The sequence below is a fragment of the Arachis hypogaea genome, chromosome 11 (assembly GCF_003086295.3).
Source record: "Arachis hypogaea cultivar Tifrunner chromosome 11, arahy.Tifrunner.gnm2.J5K5, whole genome shotgun sequence".
Lineage (NCBI taxonomy): Eukaryota > Viridiplantae > Streptophyta > Magnoliopsida > Fabales > Fabaceae > Arachis > Arachis hypogaea.
Genome location: NC_092046.1, coordinates 57,102,500 through 57,112,353, shown reverse-complemented (window position 1 = coordinate 57,112,353; position 9,854 = coordinate 57,102,500).

The window sequence follows — 9,854 nt, the reverse complement described above, 5'->3', positions numbered from 1 at the left end:
ATATCCGGTTCAATCCCAATTCCCTTGTACTCCTCTGTTTGATACAATTTAATTTTTCCTTATCTAATTTCTGCAAATCCACATCCCAATCCCCTTTACATTTCAAGCAATTTACATTCCTTGCACTTTAAGATTCCGCAATTTACATTTCTTGCACTCTAAGTTTCTGCCATTTAATTTCTTGTTCTTTAAGATTCAGCAACTTAATTTCCTGCTCTCTTTAATTTCATGCAATTTACATTCTGCAAATCACAAATCACCCAACCAACACTTGATTCGCTTGACTAAATCAACCACTAAACTAAAATTGCTCAATCCTTCAATCCCTGTGGGATCGACCTCACTCCCGTGAGTATTTATTACTTGATGCGACCCGGTGCACTTGCCGGTTAGATTTGTGGTGTTTTGGGAGAGATTCGTTTCTCACCAAAATATCTCATCAGTTGCATCCTATTCCTCTTTGTGAAAATGATCCGATGCGCTGTCACTGCATGGCTAATCATCTGGAGGTTCTCGATCGTACTGGAATAGGATTTACTATCCTTTTGCGTCTGTCACTACGCCCAGCACTCGCGAGTTTGAAGTTCGTCACAGTCATTCAATCCCAGAGTCCTACTTGGAATACCACAGACAAGGTTTAGACCTTCCGGACTCTCATGAATGCCGCCATCAATCTAGCTTATATCACGAAGATCCCAATGTCTCGGACTCGGTCCCCTGTATTAGTAATCTAAGAGATACTCATTCAATCTAAGGTAGAACGGAAGTGGTTGTCAGGCACGCGTTCATAGAGAATGATGATGAATGCCACGTTCATCACATTCAGGTTGAAGTGCGAATGACTATCTTAGAAGCGAAATAAGATGAATTGAATAGAAAACAGTAGTACTTTGCATTAATCTTTGAGGAACAGCAGAGCTCCACACCTTAATCTATGGAGTGCAGAAACTCTACCGTTGAAAATACATAAGTAATGAAGGTCCAGGCATGGCCGAATGGCCAGCCCCCAAACGTGATCAATAGATCAAAAGATAATCCAAAGATGATCCGAAGATGTCTAATACAATAGTAAAAAGTCCTATTTATAATAAACTAGCTACTAGGGTTTACAAAAGTAAGTAATTGATGCACATATCCACTTCCGGGGCCCACTTGGTGTGTGCTTGGGCTGAGCTTGAATGTTACACGTGCAGAGGCTCTTTCTGGAGTTGAACGCCAGGTTGTAACGTATTTCTGGCGTTCAACTCTGGTTTGTGACTTGTTTCTGACGTTTAACTCCAGACAGCAGCGTAGAACTGGCGTTCAACGCCTTTTTACGTCGTCTAAACTCGGCCAAAGTATGGACTATTATACATTTCTGGAAAGCCCTGGATGTCTACTTTCTAACCTCTGAATCTGATTTTTGCTCAAGTCCCTCAATTTCAGCCAGAAAATACCTGAAATCACAGAAAAATACACAAACTCATAGTAAAGTCCAGAGATGTGAATTTAACATAAAAACTAATGAAAACATCCCTAAAAGTAACTAGATCCTACTAAAAATATACTAAAAACAATGTCAAAAAGCGTATAAATTATCTGCTCATCACACGCCATACTGAAATGCTAACGTTGGCGTGCCACGCTTTCGATACCAAGTGGCAGGCCCAGTCCTTGCTTCTGGTCCTTTGTGCATTGGCGTGCCACGCCTGGTTGCTCAAGTGGCACGCCCAGTCTTCAATTGCCTTCAGCCCCTTCTCTGGATTGTTGTATCAGCGTGCCACACCATGCTGCTCAAATGGCACGCCCATGGTTTTGTGAACTCTTCAAGCTTGGCGTGCCACGCCTGGGTTCTCAAGTGGCACGCCCAAGTGACTTCTTGGGGCTGGCGTGCCACGCCTTCGACACCAAGTGGCACGCCATAGTGAAGGTTCTTCTTGGGATGGAGAGTTGGCGTGCCACGCTCCTTTGCTCAAGTGGCACGCCCATAGTATTTGATGGGTCAGGCATGCCACGCCCAGCTTGGCGTGTCACACCCCTTTTGTGTCCTCCATTGTAGCTTTCTGGAATTTTGTATCAGCGTGCCACGCCCATATACACGCTTTGAATCTCTTCTCTGGACTTTAAAACTAGCGTGCCATGCCCAGCTCCTGGCGTGCCTTGCCAATGCGTTTTTGTGGCATTTGCTTCAAATGTCACGCCAGTTTCACATGGCCAACTTCTTGTTTGTCTTCTACCCCATTTTTGATGCTTTTCTCACCTGAAATTCAGCACAACTCATCTCAAAGTAGTGTACCATAATATTCATCAAATAATGCATGAATTGTATTGATCAAATGAGATTTATGCTCTTTTATGGTCTTTTTTATGCAAAAAAGAAGGGTAGATGATGCAAGTCATCACAACACCAAACTTAAGTTTTGCTTGTCCCAAGCAAATCAATGTGAGTAAACCTTTATAACTTGAGGCCTTGGCTTTGAGTGATTGCAATACAACTAAGATTAAGGCTAAGTGTTCAACACATGCATGAATGTTTTAATGTCATGAAAAACTCTTGGATCCTTGAGGGTTCTTTCAAGTATAGGCTTTAGGGGTCCTTTCTATTGATTGTCACCTTGAGGTAGCAAGGGTAGCTTTGCTTTCTTGACCACGATTCTAAGTGTTTTGTCTCAAGACAACCCTTTAATTAAGCTTTCAATTAGCACTCCCAAACCAGTTGGTTTTAGGGTACTAGGTGTTGAGACACCCCTAAGAATTTACTTGCCCAGGTCTCTTCTTGACACATCTTCACCACAAGCATCTACTAAGATTTTTTTGATTATTTTTGAGCTTTTTAATGTTTCTTTTTCTATCCCAGTAGTTGATGCTCAGAGCCTTGGGTCTTTATTGCCTACTACCTCTTGGTTCTATGGATATTCAAGGAACACCCCTTAACCTTCCCCTAGTTATACCTTCTAGGACTAGTTGCTTTTCCATGACTCATTTTCTTTTTTTTTAGTTCATTCAAAGTCTTACACTTGGTCACTTATATCTTAGTTTGTTTCATAATCCATCTTGGCCTTGGTCTTTCTCATTATTTTTTCACAACTCACAGTGACTCTTATGGAGACAAACTCTACTTTTTATTTTTGTTGGAATGAAGACTTGAAATACATGGCATTTTCTTTCTTGAAAAGAAGAACTCATAAAGATTTCAAATAGGAATTAAAAACTATGCATAAAACATAAACTATCCTAGCATGATTATTTATTCAAAAAGTAAATAAAGCAAAAACTTAAGCAAGAATTCAGAAATTGGAAAGTGTCAACCATGGGACTCAACAACCTTGAGCAGCTTCATCTTTAGTTCATTGGCCCCTTCCCTTTGTCCTTCTTCTTGGAGGGGGAAGAACCACCTTTATCTGGTTTGGAGGAGCCTTCTTGTGATTTATCATCCTTGGGTTTCCAAAATCCTACCCTCCTCATGTAATTCCTTTCATCCTCCTTATGTTTGGCTAGGATTTCTTCTTGTCTTGCACTTAGTTCTTCCATTCCTTGCATGAAGGTTGGGTATCCTAGGTTCAGAGCGGCCACGACGTTACACAAGTGATTCAGCTTCGCTTGTGTGTTAATGTCATACTGCCTCCTGGATATGGTTCTGGCATCATAGAGATGTCTGAATTCAGCCAGGTTCTTCTGTTACCATTTTCCCTGCTCTACTATTTTGTCCAGTGCACTTCGCACCTCTCCTTAGTCAAATTGTTCTTGCTGCTCCTTCCTCATATGCTCCCAATTCCCTTGGAGTTGTTGGATGTTGTGGTTGACTTGGCTCCATTGTTGTTGTTGGGTTTTCTTAAGTTGATTTACATCTTCCCTCAAATGGTGTAGATCTCCCTTCATTTGGTGTACATCTCCTTGCAGTTGCTCCCAGTTGAATCCCTTTGGAAATTGTTGATATTGATATTGTGGTGGTGGTTGAAGTGCCAGGAATTGAGGTTGCTTTTCTGCCTCCTCTTCTTGTTGTTGTTGTTGTTGTTCATGGGCCTGAGCTCTTCGTTCTCTGGCCCTGTGGAGTGGGTGCACAACTACCACCTTGGCCATCTTCTTGGCAGTTATGAACTTGTCTTGCTTCACAAGCACTTCATCAATAATCTTTTTAACTCCAACCTCATCATATAGCCTCTGTATAATGCTGGGGAATGCCAACCTTGTATTGTCACTGGTGCTCTTCAGCACTTTGTTGATGTTGTTGGCAATCATCTCCCCCATGTTGATGTTCTCTCCTTTCATGATGCTGTAGATGAGTACAGCTCTCTCCTTGGTCACCTCTGAAGTGTTGGATGTGGGGATTAGGGACCTCCTCACAAATTCTAGCCACCCTCTAGCTTGGGGGCTCAAATATCTTCTCCTCAATTGATTAGGTACCCCATCATTGTCATTGATCCAACGCACATGCATCATACAAATCTCATTTAGGATCTCATCAAATCCAGGATCTTGCTGCTTCATTTTTTCTTCATAGCTCCGAGTGGAACTTGTCCTCTTTACCATTAGAATCCTTTCTATGCTAGAGGGACTGTAGTCAATGGACTTCCCCCTTACATAGCTAATGTAGCCATATTGTTGCCCTGGTTGAGGCACTGCATTGGCATAGAATTCCCTCACCAAGCTCTCTACCACTTTCCTTGGTGGGTTGTATAGAAGTGACCAAGCTCTATTGTTGATCTCAATGTTGATTTCAATGTGCTTGTTCCTCCCTAATTGGAACCCAACTTCTGGAATGATCTCCCTCTCACTTACCCAACCATAGAATTGGTTTTGGTTGAACGCGGAGAGGAACTTGTAGTCATTGAAGGAGCTTGAGGACCCAGAGGTTGGTTTCTTGACTTTTCTTTTCTTTGAGGCTGAGCTTTTTGGTGGTGCCATGAGTTTGAGAGAGTGTGTTTGAAAGTGAAATGGAGTTGCAAGAAAGAACAAGCAAAATAAGGTTTTACTCCAACACCAAACTTAAGACTTGATTGTCCCAATCAAGAAAAAAAGAAAGAAAGAAAGTAGGGAAGGAGATGGTAAAGGATGAAAAGAGAAAGGAAGGGGTTGTTGAAATGGAATAGGAGATGGTGAAGTGAGGTTTTTATAATGGGTGAATGTTGTGGTGGGAAATGAAAAGGGTAAATGTTTTCCCACTTGGGGAGTGGCGCCTAGCGTGGGAAGAGGCGCCAACTCTTTTCTCACTGTATCTTCTGCGTGTGTTGAGTTCCAAAGTGTAAGTACACTTTGACTTCCTTGCTTTGTGAATTGTTTACCATGTGGGCCCCATCTTCTCTCCTGAAATGAAACTGACCCCATTAGTAATGACAAAAGAATCCTTTCACATTCCTTCTCATCAAAAGTGAATCGGATTGCAACTGATGGGTGTCCCTTGGGACACCAAACTTAATTCTTTGGCATCTCAATAAATTGGTTTTATCATTGTGTATTTAATGTGTTTATAAGAGTGGAATAACATAAATCTTTTCATTCTCTTTTGATTCCAATTCCTCTGAACTCATTAAACCACATTCATGTTTTTACCCAAAGCATTAAGTGCTTTCAAATTGGGTGACTTGGGCTGCTAGATGATTTTTGGTGGTGACCACACCAAACTTAATCCTTGGGTTTACTCTTCAAATCAAGATATAAATTGTCTGTAAGCCTAGATTAAGTGGGTGAGAGGCCACACCAAACTTAGCACTTTAGCTAGTCTTCAGCCCAATCACTCATTATGATCAATGCCTTCATCAAGTTACAATTCCGGAATAGAAAAAAAATTGTAAAGAAAATCTATCTACCAAAGCTAAAATCAACGTTCTAATCTGCAATTGTAAACTACCTAATATGGCAATGTAAGATTGAAAATTAAACTACCTAATGCAACAAATTTTTAAACTACTTCTAAGAAAAGTAACTAAATCAAAAAACTAAAAAAGGATAAAGTGTTGGGGTGCCTCCCAACTAGCGCTTCTTTATTGTCATTAGCTTGACATTTCTTCATCTTCAGCTGAGCTTGTAGTTCTCTCCCTGCTCCTCTAAGGAGCCTCCCAATTAGTGTTTGAGTCTATGGCCATTGACAGTAAAAGTTCTCTGAGTCTTGTCCTCCATGAGCTCCACATGACCATAGGGAAACACCTTGAGTATGGTAAAAGGTCCTGACCATCTAGACTTCAGTTTTCCAGGGAAAAACTTGAGTCTTGAGTTGTAGAGTAACACTTTCTGTCCTTCAGTGAACTCCCTTCTTGCTATCTTTTGGTCATGCCACCTTTTTGTGTTTTCTTTGTAGATTTTTGCATTCTCATATGCTTGATTCCTGAACTCTTCCAGCTCATTGAGTTGCATTAATCTCTTTTCTCCAGTAGCTTGCTCATCATAGTTTAACATCTTTAGAGCCCAAAAGGCTCTATGTTCAAGTTCAACTGGCAAGTGAAAAGCCTTGCCATATACCAGTTGGTATGGAGACATCCCAATGGGAGTCTTATAGGCTGTCCTGTAGGCCCATAGTGCATCATCCAACTTCTTAGACCAATCCTTTTTTGAGCTTCCAACAGTCTTTTCAAGGATTCTTTTTAGCTCTCTGTTGGAAATTTCAGCATGCCCGTTGGTCTGTGGGTGGTATGGAGTTGCCACTTTGTGCTTCACTCCATATCTAAGAAGGAGTGCCTCGAGTTGTTTGTTGCAGAAGTGTGTCCCTCCATCACTAATGAGAGCTCTAGGGACTCTAGAAAATGTTCCTTCTCAAGAAGCTTATCATAACCTTGTTATCATTTGTTGCAGTGGCTATGGCTTCTACCCATCTTGAGACATAATCAACAGCCACCAATATGTAGCTATTTGAGTAGGAGGTTGGGAAGGGTCCCATGAAATCAATCCCCCATACATCAAACAGCTCTAACTCTAGTATGAATTGCTGCGGTATCTCATTTCTCTTGGTTTGATTACCAGCTCTTTGGCATTCATCACATCTTGACACTATTTCCTTGGCATCCTTAAACAATGTTGGCCAGTAGAATCCGGATTGAAGCACCTTTGCTGCTGTCTTTTCTCCACTAAAGTGACCTCCATATGCAGATCCATGGCACTGCCATAGTACTTCCTGCCCTTCTTCATGGGGTATACACCTTCTTAGGATTCCGTCAGCACACTTTTTGAACAAATAAGGATTATCCCAGATGTAGTGTTTGGCATCCTTGATTAGCTTCCTCCTCATGTGCCTATTGATGTTACTAGGTAGCTCCCCAATAGCCTTGAAGTTGGCTATGTCTGCAAACCAATGAGCTACTCGAATCATCATTAATTGTTCATCAAGAAAGCTTTCATTGACTACTACTTGCTGCATCTTTTCTTCTTGTGGGATTCTTGAGAGGTGGTTAGCTACCTTGTTCTCTGCTCCGCTCCTATCTTTAATCTCAATATCAAATTCTTGGAGCAACAATATCCACCTTATTAGTTTGGGCTTAGATTCTTGTTTGGTAAGCAAGTATTTGAGTGCTGTATGATCAGTGAACACAATTACTTTTGAGCCAATAAGATATGATCTAAACTTGTCAAAAGCAAAAACTATGGCTAAAAGTTCTTTCTCCGTGGTGGTATAGTTCCTTTGATTCTCATTGAGAACCTTGCTAGCATAGTAAACAACATGTACTAGCTTGTCTTTCCTCTGTCCTAGAACAGCACCAATAGCAAAATCAGATGCATCACACATTAGTTCAAAGGGAAGATCCCAGCTTGGTGGTGCTATAATAGGTGCAGAGGAGAGTTTCTTCTTAAGTTCATCAAAGGCTATCATGCACTCTCTATCAAAAACAAAGGGAGTATTTGAGACAAGTAGGTTACTAAGGGGTTTTGCAATTTTTGAAAAATCCTTGATAAATCTCCTATAGAACCCAGCATGTCCCAAAAAGCTTCTGATTGCTTTGACATTGCAAGGTGGAGGTAATTTTTCAATTACTTCCACTTTTGCCTTGTCCACTTCTATACCATCTTTTGAAATCTTGTGACCAAGAACCACCCCTTCAGTCACCATAAAATGGCACTTCTCCCAGTTTAAAACTAGGTTGGTTTCTTGACACCTTTTTAGCACAAGAGCAAGATGGTATAGGCAATCAGAATATGAGTTCCCAAATACAGAGAAGTTATCCATGAATACTTCTATGAACTTCTCAATCATGTCTGAAAAAATGGAGAGCATGCACCTTTGGAATGTTGCAGGTGCATTGCACAATCCAAAAGGCATTCTCCTATAAGCAAAAACACCATATGGACAAGTAAATGAAGTTTTTTCCTAGTCCTTGGGGTCTACAACAATTTGGTTGTAGCCCGAATACCCATCTAGGAAGCAATAATATTCATGTCCTGCCAATCTTTCAAGCATCTGGTCCATGAAAGGTAAGGGAAAGTGGTCCTTCCGGATGGCTTCATTAAGTTTCCGGTAGTCAATGCACATACGCCATTCGGTCACTGTCCTTGTGGGTATCAATTCATTCTTCTCATTTGCCACAACAGTGATCCCTCCCTTCTTAGGGACTACTTGCACCGGGCTTACCCAAGGGCTATCTGTTATAGGGTATATCACCCCTGCTTGCCATAGTTTCAACACTTCTTTCTGAACCACTTCATTCATAGTTGGGTTCAGCCTCCTTTGTTGTTTCTTGAAGGTTTGGCATCTTCTTCAAGCAAGATCTTATGCATACACATTGAAGGACTGATCTCTTTTAAATCTCCAAGTGTCCAGCCTATGGCATTGTTGTGTTGTCTCAGCACTTGGATGAGCTCCTCTTCTTGTTCCTTACTCAGACTTGAATTTATGATCACTGGTTGGGTGTTGTTAGCATCTAGGTATGCATACTTCAAGCTGGGTGGTAATGCTTTCAGTTCTAGTTTTGGTGGCTCTGCATCTGTGTTGCCTGTGATGGTTGGCATGATTGAGTTTTTCATTGTTGCTTGTGGTGATTCTCCATCTGGTGTTTGTTCCAACTCAATGGCTTCTCCACATTGTTCTTCTTCCAAGACTTCTTGAACTATTTGTTCCATGGTGTCTACCAGCATGCATTCTCCTATGGATTCCTTGGGGTAACTCATTGCTTTGAAGACATTGAAGACCATTTTCTCTTCATGCAACCTCAAGACTAGTTCCCCTTTTTGCACATCGATGATGGCTCCAACAGTAGCTAAGAATGGTCTTCCTAGAATAATCGAGGTGTTGACCTCTTCTTCCATGTCCAGCACAACAAAATCAGCAGGAAAGATGAACTCTCCTACTTTCACTAGCAAGTCTTCTACCACTCCATGTGGAAACTTAAATGTTCTGTCGGCCAATTGGAGTGCCATTCTTGTTGCCTTGGCTTCCTCAATCTTTATCCTTCTCATCATGGTCATGGACATAAGATTTATGCTAGCTCCCAAATCACACAAAGCCTTCTCAATGGTGATGTCTCCTATGATGCAGGGAATTTGGAAACTACCTGGGTCCTTCAGCTTTTGAGGCAGCTTCTTCTGTATGATGGCACTGCATTCTTCAGTCAATATTATATTTCTTTTGCTTCCCAGTTCCTCTTTTTAGTTGTAAGCTCCTTCAAAAATTTAGCATAGAGTGGCATTTGTTCTAATGCCTCAGCAAATGGTATGTTGATTTGGAGCCTCTTGAAGATCTCTAAGAACTTAGAAAACTGGCCATCCTTCCCATCTTTTTCTAGTCTTTGTGGGTATGGTGCCTTTGGCACATAAGGCTTCAAGACTGGTTTTGGTGGAGGTGGAGCAGGGATTTCTTCTTCATCCTTGTTCCCATGCTTTGCTGCAACTTCTTCATGCTTGTCTTTGCTTGGGGTTCCTTCTTCTACAACCTTCCCACTTCTTAAAGTAATGGC